The sequence below is a fragment of the Lygodium microphyllum genome, chromosome 10 (genome assembly GCF_053477565.2).
Source record: "Lygodium microphyllum isolate KBCC chromosome 10, Lygodium_microphyllum_v1.1.10, whole genome shotgun sequence".
Classification (NCBI taxonomy): Eukaryota; Viridiplantae; Streptophyta; class Polypodiopsida; order Schizaeales; family Lygodiaceae; genus Lygodium; species Lygodium microphyllum.
The window spans coordinates 51,948,087-51,960,244 of NC_141144.1; the positions used below are offsets into that span (position 1 = coordinate 51,948,087).

At 40.5% G+C, this 12,158-nt stretch overlaps 1 pseudogene; it reads right to left on the reverse strand.

Moving 5' to 3' along the window:
* Positions 1 to 588: 588 nt before the first annotated feature.
* Positions 589 to 1,005, reverse strand: LOC148029994 (large ribosomal subunit protein eL32z pseudogene; annotated as a pseudogene).
* Positions 1,006 to 12,158: the final 11,153 nt, after the last annotated feature.

Here is a 12,158-nt window from a genome sequence, read left to right on the forward strand (position 1 = left end):
CTCCTCCCTACCCTACCGCCCCCTCCTCCTCCCGACTCGCCCTCCTCTCCCTTCGTCCTCTACCGCCTTCCCCCACCACCTCCTTCCGCCGGCATCTCCCTCGCCACCTCCCTCTTCACCTCCTTCTCCACCTCCCTCTTCACCTCCCTCTTCATTCCCTTCTCCACCCCCCATCTCCACCTTTCACCCTTATCTCCACCACCTACCTCCTCCACCTCTGTCCTCCTCTACAACCCCCCCTTCATATGCCCCTCCTAAGCCCCCCCCAATCTTCATTCTCCCCCAATTTCCCCATAGCCCCCATTCCCACCCCCCCAACAAAAAAAAAAAACTCACAGAAAAAAAAACAATCACACTGCAGATCTAGAGCAGCTATCACACATATGATCTTCCACAACATACTCAACAACATACCCTTGTTCCAATATAGCATCATTCATCACTTCTTTTTGAATCTTTAGGTTGACTTTCAGTCTCTTAGAGTGCGGCTCTGTCCATATAAACCGAGCATCAACAAGCCTTACTTTGTTCAGATTCTTCAGTCGTTTAATGCAGAATGTGAGCAACTCCTTTGATTCCAATTGTGCCTTAATTCACGTTCGAGGTGGTTGGAGGTAACTGTTGCAATCTGGCAGAACCATTCGTCACAGCTATGTTGAGTTGTGCAGCCCGCTCAACAATTGACTTCCGCTTGAGAGTTGAGACATTATGGGCAATCTCATCACAAAACTTCCTGTTATGCATCATCGGAAAATCTAGCTCAGCAGAGTTGTGCACCAAGAACTTCTTAAATCCAGTGGGAAGGACATGTCGAGTCTTCTTGTTCGTTCCATAACCAATATTGGGCATTAATATGCATCCTTTAAACTTCCGCCTGACACGGGAATCAATACCCTTCGGCCTACGCCAGTTTGGCTTGACGGAGATCTTGCGGTCGCTCTGAGGTCGCTTGTACTTCTTGATGCGCTTCTTCACGAGCTTCTACTTCACAAGGTTTATAAGCATTCGAGAAGAGCTCGACCGATCTCCTGAAAGCCCGTTGCCTATCCTTCTCTCTGATCCAGAGTGCCCAAGGAGATGTTTTTCGGATTGTCTAGTCCAGGACATGAATCCCTGTTCTTCTTTCCAGGCCTGATCAGCCTCAGAGCAACTTCTGCCTCTATGCTTGTGGCAGCCAGAACATCTGCTGCTCTTCCCGTAACAGGCCCTTCTTGAATAACATGCATATGAGCAACAACAGCTATGAAACCATCAATGTGGCACCCAAGGTCAATTTTGACTATGTCATTTTCTGAAATAGTAGTCTTTCATTTGATGACTCAAAACACCCTCAGCAATCTTGCAGTCATAAGCAGCAGCAACCTTGTGTAGAGCATCAGTCACCTCCTTGTTCTTTCTTCCCCATTCGAGCTTCCTTCCACCGGATAAAAGCAGGTCCCCAAAAAGCCGTTCATTGCTTTTTCTTCTTCCTCCCAGGCGGCCTACAATAACCCCCCTTTTTTTTAAACCAGAAAAGCGGCCTTCTCTAAACACTCGCCAATAAGAAGCTCGCTGCGCATAGTGCAGAAGTTTGATGCATAGTCAATGAAGTTTATCCCCATGGTCAATCCAGTCCCATGTTCCTCCTGCTCAATTCTAGCTGATTCTTCAAATATGCAGGTGTGAAGCAGTGGCATCCACCAACAAGCTCATCACGTTCAAAAAGCTTGGTCTTGATGTATGTCTCATCTATGTATGTGTAGGGATCGATAGATTCCCTGTAATCAAATGCAAGAAACCCTGCCTTTGAGCAAACAACCACTTCATTCCTGCTGACAATGCCCTGCTTGAAAGCCTTCTCCCCTATTTCACAGCAACTTTGTAATCCTCAGGAGTCAGGACAATTGTCTTGAGAAGATGACTAAAGGTTCCCCCAAGCCTTGCAAAATCATTTGCATACAGATCCGAATTCAGAAACAACTGTACATTAAAGCTTCTATTGCCTCCTCTGTGTAGGAAGCCAATGGATGCATCTTGTTCCTTTCCTACATTTCCTAACCCTCTTGGACCAAATCCTTCTGACAAAAATCGTAGTAGAATAGTGTATGCAGTGACCAACACAGAATTGTCTGACAAGCCAGGGGGTGGCATATTTCTTGCAGCACCCTTATTCTTAGCCACAAGGTGTCTCAAGAATAACATAAACACAGATCCTGATATGTGCACTCTCTCAGATGCAGACAGACCCACATCTTTATCTGTTGAAAAAGGGACAAATTCAAGCAGATGCTGGGCAGAGCTCCCACTGCAACTCTTCAACCTTGCCAATTCCTTATGATAAAGCCAAAGCAGTCTGCCTCATGTTATTTTCGGCACAAAAATCCTCACGTAGGCCTGGCCACCAAACAGTTGGCATCAATCCTTCAAGCTCGTACTTGTTTGGTCCCTTCCTTGAAAGGAGCCCTTCTATGCACAACTCAAATCCATCTGAACTGCACCAATGGATTAAAATGTCCTGCATGTGAAGAAAGTAGCAAGCCAGAGCCAAATAGGGATATGAACCTGTAAAAGGGCATTCCACAAGAATGACAGGAGTTGTTCTACATCCATATGCAAGGCCATCCAAAATCTAACAGCTGCAGTTTTGGGCACTATCTTGATCTAGAAATGACAGGAGCACATTAATTGCAATGTCGACGCTCTTGATATCATGTGGTGGCTGAAACCTGTGCAGCTCCATGAGAAATGGGATAAGAGCTCCCCAGATCACATAATTAGCTTGAACTTCTAAATCAGGTGATCCAAAATCCTCTCTCTTGTCATAGATCTTAGCAAAAGACCTATAGCTACAGTTATATAAATTTGCTGTTGCATCTCAGTAGTTTGAAGGAAGTGTTCTCCTCCCCAAACATTGATAAGCTGCCAGGTGACATCTTTCCTAAATCCATTCTTGTCAATACTATGACCAGGTGGACAACAGAGTACTGCAAACTGCAATATCCATCTTAGGCAACGAATTGGAAACACACAGCAGAAAAGGAATTTCTCTGTGAACAGCAACCTGACAGTAGGTTGCTTTGCAACAATTCTTGAAAACAGAACTGAAAGCATGCAATAAGCCATGCAATCTGTGACCCATACTCTCTCTTTGAAGATAAGCCTTTTGCATGTGCCCACTCATTGCTGCAATCAAGCACAACAGTGTGCCAAACAAAACAAGCGAGAGCATGGATTTGGTGTCACCATGTCTGTAAAATCCACTTTGGAAGACGTCCATAGACCTGTGATGAGTCCCAATCCACCAGAAGGGTGATCTAGAAACAAATATTTAACTGGTCAGCCCCTTCATGTTTCTAGACCCCTCTCCACTATATTGCCCACGCAAAACAAAATACAAACATAACAACTAAATATGTACAAAGTAACAAATGTCACACACACAACTTTTTGGTGGATTCCACACCTCGGATGCGCAGCAGTACGACATCCACCCCCTCTGATCCTACACAACCTCTGGATGGGCCAACTATCCATGATCATTCTCGTCAAGATCCATGAATAGATCAATCTCTTCATTGTGTATTTCCGGTATATCAACAAGATTATATGTCATATCATCTGTCTCTTCTATTGGAGTTTCTTCTCGTTGCTCTTCTCTTGCAAATTCTTCCAATGCATAATCCTCATCATCTCTTTTCTTGAAAATCTTGATTCTTTTTCCTACAATAGGCACTCTAAGCACTGTCCCATCCAATTTTGTCAGCTCATATGTTGCATTATCAAAGACATGTCTAACTATGTACGGCCCAAACCATCTTTTCACCATCTTTCGAAGTGCAGTATGCTGATTTTCAAGGCTGCTATCAAAGACTAATACCCAGTCTCCCTCTTCTATTGCTCTAGGCCGCAAGCGATGCCTGCTGTCAAACCTGTCCTTATTTCTTAGTCTAGCAACCTTCAACCTGTCAATAGCTAGCTGAATATCCTCTGGTCTTCTCTCCAACTGCCGGATCCGAAGAGCTAAGAGCTCCTCTCTCGTCAAATCCTCCTGCCAAGGTAAAACTGACCAAGTTAGCACAAGTCTCAGTCAGCATAATCGGTTTCTGACCATGCGTCAACTCTGCGGGCATATATCCTGTGGTAACACTGTGAGTCGTATGATTAGCCCACAAGGAAATGGTAGAAGTCTCAGCCATTCTCCAATCCGTCCTCTGCATGCTTTGGCTAATGCTTTCACTATCGGCGAATGCCCTCTTTCACTCTTCCCATTTCCCTCTGGATTGTATGCTGTGGTTAGAGCCAACTTGATTCCTAGTTGAGAGAAAAACTCCCTAGCTTCATCTACATCCAGTTCACCGCGATCTACAGTGATCTTACCCACACAGCCATACCTACATAAAATTTCTTCCAATAAGAACTTACACACTACACTAGTGGTCTTCGTTCTCAAAGGTCTGCCCTCAACGTGATTGGTAAGATCCTCTCTAGCCAAAACAATATATCTCATCTGCCATAGACCCATAGGCATAGTAACCAAGTCAACTACCCACTTATAATGATTGCATAGCGGATAGGTCGGATGAAGATCATCTCGATGACGTACTACGGAATACATCTGACAATCTCTGCAAGTCTTTATAAAGTGAGAAACATCTCTGTACATGCCTTTCCACCAATATTTTTCCCTGATTTTCTCATAAGTAGCCCACACTCCTCTATGACCAGCCCAAGGACTCTCATGAAACTCCCTCATCACCTGTAATTGGGTTTCTTTATCGCAAACAACCCGCAAGGGTAATCCACCTCTTTTCTTCGGGTGCTTCCAAAGAAATCCGTCCTTGAGAAAATAACCATAGGCTTTTCTTCTGATCTTCTTGAAATCTTCATCTGTCCATTCATCTCTTTTGCTTAATGTACTAAGGTACTTGCCAATCTGCAACCAATCTCCAACATAGAGTTCTTCTATGAAAGCCACAATATCATAGACATGGCAAACATGATCAACCATAGCGGGCTAAAATTTTTGCATCATCCTCTTCTGCAAGTAGTGTCTCCTCATCATCATATCTAGCTCTAGACAGCATATCTGCCACACTGGATTATCCTTCCCTACTATGTGTTTAAATTCTGGATTTAATGACTTGATGTATGCAATCCATCTCAACATAGCTATATCCGGAGTAGAGCAACTCGTAATCATACCTATCAATGGCAAGCAATCTGTCTCTACCACAACTGAGGCTCCAATAAAGTACTCCTTGTCACATTTGAGAGCCGTAACAATCCCTAGTAACTCCCTCTTTATTTGCGGATATCTCCTGTGTCTCTCATTTAGGACTTTCGCCCCAAACCGAATAGCATTCCTGTTTCCATTTGCATCATCTTGAGCCACAGCCCAACCTATGCCAATTGGACTAATATCAACTGTCAATACAATAGGCCTTCCACAATTATAATCTGCTTTCTTGAGAGTAGGAGCAATCTGCAATAATTTCTTTGATTTCCGCATGGCTCTAGTGTGGCTCTCATCCCAATAAAATTTATGCCCCTTTCGAAGCAGATGATATAAACAATCTGCTATGTGTGCAAAATGGCGTATCCAAATCATATAAAACACACAAGCTCCAATGAATCTCCGTACCTCTGAAGTGGTAAAACAATACTCCGTAATCTTGCCTATAGCATCCACCTTCTCAGGTGAGGGTTTCGTGCCATAATACCCACACATATGTCCAACAATGACAACCTCATTTACTCCAAAAACATATTTTTTCCATGATAGTGTTAAGTTCACTTCTTCTAACCTGGCCAAAATCTTCTCACAAGCTGAAATATGATCAGCCACAAAGTATATGCATCCCTGCTCGTTTAGACTCTTATTCTTCTCTTCTTCTACACACCCCTTAATGGGCACATCATCCAAGAAAGGCATGGTAAGCCGAGGTATGTAATCACAAAGGACCTTATGCATGGCATTCATCATATGTGCAACAGAATTAGTGGCACCTTGAGGCAAGGTACACATCCTGACAAGCCCAATAGGAGTTCTCATAGTGGTTATGTCCCTGCTTTCCAAAGCCAGCTGAAACTGATCATATCCCGAATACAAATCACCTAAAGAATAGATGGCACGTCCAGCAAATGCTTTTTTAAACTCATCCACAACTGAACCTATACCAACATTCTTGATAGTAACTCTGTTTACTGGTTGCATGTCCTGTATAAATCGAAGAGTACCATTCTTGTTTGGAACCGTAAACCACCTATTTGAGTATGGTGCAGATGATGGCTCTGGGATTCCCATCCTGATTTTCTCATTCAAAAAGTCAATTAACTTTGGCAGGTGTGCCTTAGGCACTGGAATAGGTCGGAGGTTCCATGGAATATGAGGAATAGTAAAGATCACCATAGGGGCAACAATATCTGGATTCACACATCCAATCTCATGCGAGAAAAAAGCAAACCCCCTTCCATGTCACTCAAGCATTTCCTGAAAGCATTTCTTCTCTGACGGTAGCAAGAAATCACCATTTCTAATTTTTAATTCAGTAAGAGTCTCTGCTGAAAATTTATAGCCTATATGCTCTGGATTCCTCAAAATTGGCTGTTTGGCAGCCCTCTCTATTTGCTGATCACTGTCAGGTGGAAGCGGTACAGCCACTGGCTTCACCTTCTTATCCACAGTCTTGTATTTCGTGTCAACCGTGGCTTCATTATGATCCTCTGCATTACTCAAATCTTGTTGTAAATGAGCAATTCTGCACTCTGGTGGGCTGAATATCCTCAGCCCTCTGCTCTATGGACCGCATAAGAACAGCCCTAAACTCTGGATGCTGAAATATTTCAGCAGTAAACTCTGTTGACTGAAAGTTTTCAGCCCTCTGTGTCTCTGTAGGTTGATCATAATCAGCCAGAAACTCTGTTTGCTGAATTTCTTCAGCACTCAACACTTTTTGCTGAGTCACCTCAGTCTGTGACTCTATCTGTGACACAAAATCTGCAATTTCATGAAACATATCCAGGGATTGCACTGATACATTACTATGACAACTCTGCATATCAGTGTTCAGCATATTTTCCATCTATGTCATCGTATCTGCACAAACCATACTTTTATACATCCCATCTATATGCTCATCATCCTGTAAAACACCTGCATTTTTAATTTTTTCTCCTTCCTGCATATATACTGCCTGGCATCTCTAGGCAACTTAGAAGTCTTCTGATAACTCATCGAACTGTTTGCTGAAATTCCAACAAAACTGGAGGAGAAAACACTGCTGCCAGGAGGCGAGAACTCCAATCTCCTCTGCTCTGTACCACTATCGTCTCACGAAACAGCAGTACCTAATGAAAACCCGAATCCCTCACAGTGGGCAAAGGTGCATCCCTAAGAGTATCCCTGTTTCTAACCATTAGGGGAGTTTTGAGGTCTTGAAAATGCCCTGTAAGAGATCCTAGAGAGAGAAAACAATTTAAGAAATAAAATCATTTTATAAAATTTTTAAAAGGTTTATATTTTGGTAAGTTAAAATATTAAAATTCGTTAATAAGTCATTGTCGTGATATTCTCGTAGTCACATCGAATCTAGAAATCTAGGTCGCCATAAAGTTGGCAAGGTTGTCATAATGATCTTACCTCTCCTCATTAAAGTGAAAAGTAATATTCAATTTGAATTTTGGTGGATACTCGATTGCCTCCCTCCATCGTTTCTCTCTTCTTTTTTTCTCCTCCTTAGTAGTCTCTTCTTTGTTTTTGTTCTTGCTTCTAATCATATCATTAGCTATGGATCAATCACCCAATGATCTCTGTAACTCATCAATCATCTAATGATCTCTCTAGCTCTCATAAAAGACCTCTCTATCATCTTCATATTGAGTTGGACAGTGAGTATGAATCAATAAGAAAGAGAACAAAATCTATCACGGTTACAGAGTCTATGAAACATATACTGAGGTTTGAAGGAAAGAAGAATGTTGATCTTTGGTTAGATGGAAAGCTATATCCCAAAGATCCTAGCAGAAATAGCACTCCTCCTTTCTATAATAGCTCATCATTAATGAGGTTTATTGGTGATGGCTACAATGGATTTTTAGGTTATACACTTAATCTTGTTGCAGAAAAGGATATCCTTGGACTAGAGAATCATCTTTTGATGAAACACAATATAGAGTGATTGCAGAAGCTAGAGGATTGTCAACAAAAAATTCATTCATTGGAAAAGCGTATCAAAGCTTATGAATGAAAGCAAAATTTATTAGGCCTTCGAGATCGACAAAGAGCTCTTAAAAATATTGAGAATCTCAAACGAGGAGGAGGCTGTGGTAAAAGAATCCAAGCAACAATGTATATCTTTTTTCACTTGAAAAATCTTAAATATGGCTTTATTTAAACTACTTGCATTCATTTGTGATGTTAATTTTGCTTAGATCTCTTCTACAACCAAATGCAAGTGAAAGAGATTCTTTAAAAACAGCTCAGTTTTATTATCATCTTCTTCCTTCAGTAGTTTCAAAGGATATTTTGGAGAAGAAGAAATTTAAAAAGGCAAAGAAACAATGCTTGGAGTCATTTGTAAAGGACCATTCTTTGGATTTTGAGTTAGTACAGAAGACACTGGATAGTATTGGTATCAGTCGAGATGCTTATATGCAACTTTTCCAGCTTTTACAATCAAATATGAAGCAAGGACAGGTACGCAATTGCATACTTCCGAAGCCATTTGTGGTTAGGACTATCAGACAGAGAGTTAATAACAAAGTGATGGAGATTCTAGGTGAGACTTTTCATATCAAGGCTAGCTTCAAGGGGAAGAAAAAGGAGGTTACATTCAATGAATTTAACAATATTTTCCTTGACTTGCCCACCCTACAATGCTTAATGATCAAATTTTATGACTTGTCAGTAGTACAGGCACAAGGAGTGGCTAGATTTGTGATTAAACTTGATGAAAGTGAGATTTTGAAATGTAAAAAATTGGAGAGAATCTCTATCACCTTGATGAATAGAGCACTTTCGTCAGGTCGTTGCAATCACTCAACATCATTTAGTGTTCAATCTGAATATAACATCTGGTGGCTAGGAGCGTTTGAGGTAGATACTGAGAATTTTGATATACTATATTGGGTTTTTCATCAAACATCAATACCTAATGTTATTCAAAGGCAACAAGCAGGAGAAGAGCTATTTGTTGAAGGATTTGAGAACTACAGGATTGAGTGGCACATAGCTGCTAACCTAAAGACACTCAAATGTATGTATAATGTATTAAAGGGAGCTAACTCGAGATCTCCTTGCTAATACTGCATATCACCAGCTGCAGAGTTAAATTCAAGCAATTGGAATAGAGCTCCCTCTTGGCACAATAAGGATCCACAGTTTAAACCAGTCTTGGACATTCCTTTAGCGAATGCCCATATTTGTACACCTCATGCACTTTGCAGGATAATTGAAAAGCTTGTTCATCTCTATATAGGATTTGCATGGAAGCTGAAGCCATTATCAACTAGAACAGATGCTATAACAAAGGTTGAAAAAGTTCTCTCTGCAATTGGTTTGCATGGTGGCAATGTTGTTATTGAACCAGATCTTCAAAAGTCTAAGGATGGTAATTGTGTCCCAAAAAAACCATCTATTGGTGGAGTGAAGGCTAGAAGGTTTCTAGGCTTTCATGGGAGACTTGGCAAGATAAACTTGAGAAATGGTGGCTCAACTATTAAATTTAATCAGTGGAAATCCCTACATAATGCAGTTAAGGATCACACTGATAATGGACAAGCTCGAAATAGAAAAGCTAAAGTTTGGGAAACACTAGACAAAGTGTTTTTTTATTGTGATAAGACTGAATGGAATGATGATGATCTCAAAGACTTTAAAAACCAATTGAACCTTTTCAAAAAGGCGATGACAGAAGCTTGGGGTGATCAACACTTTACTCACTATATGGTAAGAAGTTTGCATATGTTTGTTTCTTCATTGTCGAAATCATATAATGTTTTTTAATAACTTTCTTTATTTGTTGACTATGCAGCAAATTCTATACAACCATGCTCCATACTTTATTAAAAAAATATGGATCTCTATCTACCTGGTCAACCCAAGGTATGGAAAAATCACATTATCAAGCAAGAACAAAATATTTCAGACACACAAGACATGGAGGTGGAAGACACAAAGCCAACAGTTTATTAGAGGTCTTTCAATGGTTCTATCGACAAATTTGGCATAAATTCAAGCTTAAAGATACAACCACATCAAGCAATACATCATCTTTAGCAAGGACTATACAAATTGTTACCCAAAGAAGAAAATATAGATATTTAAATTCTTGCGCAAAGCAAAGATTTACAGAATGGTTACAAACCAAACAAAGAGTTGAGAAAAGATGGGTTTCAAGAAACCCTTAATCTTTGGCATCTTCTAGTCTGATTGTGTTGCAGAAGAGTCCTTAGTTTCAGGCACCTCAACAGGGCCTTCAGAGGAGTCCTTGGTTTCAGGTAGCTCGACAGGGCCTCTAGAGGAATCTTTTGTTTCATCCCACTCAATAAGACCTCTGTATTTCAAAAACTCTTGTTTCCGATAGCCTGGAAGAAGCTTCAAATTCTTACTATCTCCTACATAAGAGAGCAAATAAGAGCCAAGAACTCCAAAATATCCAGCTCTAGATCCACTGTATCCAGGCATGAAGCCAAAAACTCTTATGGCTTCTTCCTTCTCCACTACAATGATCTTGTCCAAACCTTTGCTGAAAACTTGAGATCCAATTACCTTTGAGATAGCTCTCAAAGTCATCATTGGTAGACTTGGAGAGCTTGACAATCTACTATGATATATTACAATTGTTTGATTGTTTAAGTTTCCAATATAACGGCCAAGGCTTTGATTTTTTCCAAGCTTCATTGGCCTAGAGCCCTTGGCCCTTCCAAGAAAGTTGTCCAGATCTTCAATCTCAATCTACAGAACAAACCACAACAGTACAAGATATAAGGTATTTATCTATAATGCATAATAAAGTCTAACATAAACTCAATGGGTAACTTCGAATTATATTTCATACCTTAGGGTGTTCGTCTTCTTCAAGAAGACTATCATCATAAAGATTTATTGAACTCTTGGGCTTCTCATCTGATGGAGACTTCAATCTCTCTTCATACCCTACATCATCAATATGAAGTTTCTTCTGGACTTGCAAGAACTCTTCTTCTGTAGGTAGCCCCCCCTTTTCGTATTCTATGATCTGATTAATACATGTATGTAAGGCTATAGAGCTATCTTGGAAATTCTCTCCCTCAACATCAAGACTTGCTAGTGGTTTTTGTTCATAACCTATAAAATTCATGTCATTTTTGCCCCAACCTGCAAGGATTGCTAAGCAATAATCTTCTCTAAGATCAAAAAGATGTTGAATATCATTTAGCAACACATATCTCTTCTTGTTGATAAGATAAATGGGAAATGTTGGAACACATGCAAGAGCACCTTCTTCATCAACCTGTGCACTTGGCTTGATCTCCTTTTCTTCCACCATTGTGATATTGTCACTCTTGAACAAACCTACATCAAAACCTTGGACAAGTTGATTCTCAACATCTTCTTGGAACATCTCCTCCTTCTCTTCGACCTCCTTATCCATACTTGCAATATCCTCTAGCTTTCGCTGTTGGTCTATATCTGGAGAAGAATTTTCCATGTACTGAAGATACACAATAAATCCAACGTCCTTGTGGATCAGAAGGCATTGGTGTTGATACCTGTGGAAAGGGCAACATGTTTCTTTCTTTCTGAATTCCTCATCAATGAGGTTGAACCTGCCTAGCAAAGTTGACTTGGATGTACTGGTGGCTCCCATGACATCACTATAATGAACAAATCCATTGACTTCCAAACCTTGTACATGTCTATTATAAAAACATCTGTACTCCTTAAGTTTATCTTCAAGATCCTCCAATAACTCCTTCAAATCAAAAGGAACATTGAAAATTTCCCTGATATAGCCAAACTTGGAAGAATTTCCAATGGTGTGTAAGAAATCAAAGAGCCTATCATCAGATGTCTCAATTATCTCCTCCTCATCCATTCCTTCCAGAGATAGCTTCCTCTTTGTCATCTTGACCAGGAAAAGATTTATCCCTGAAAACAAAGCATAATAGAAACAATATCCAAATAAACAAGATGGAAC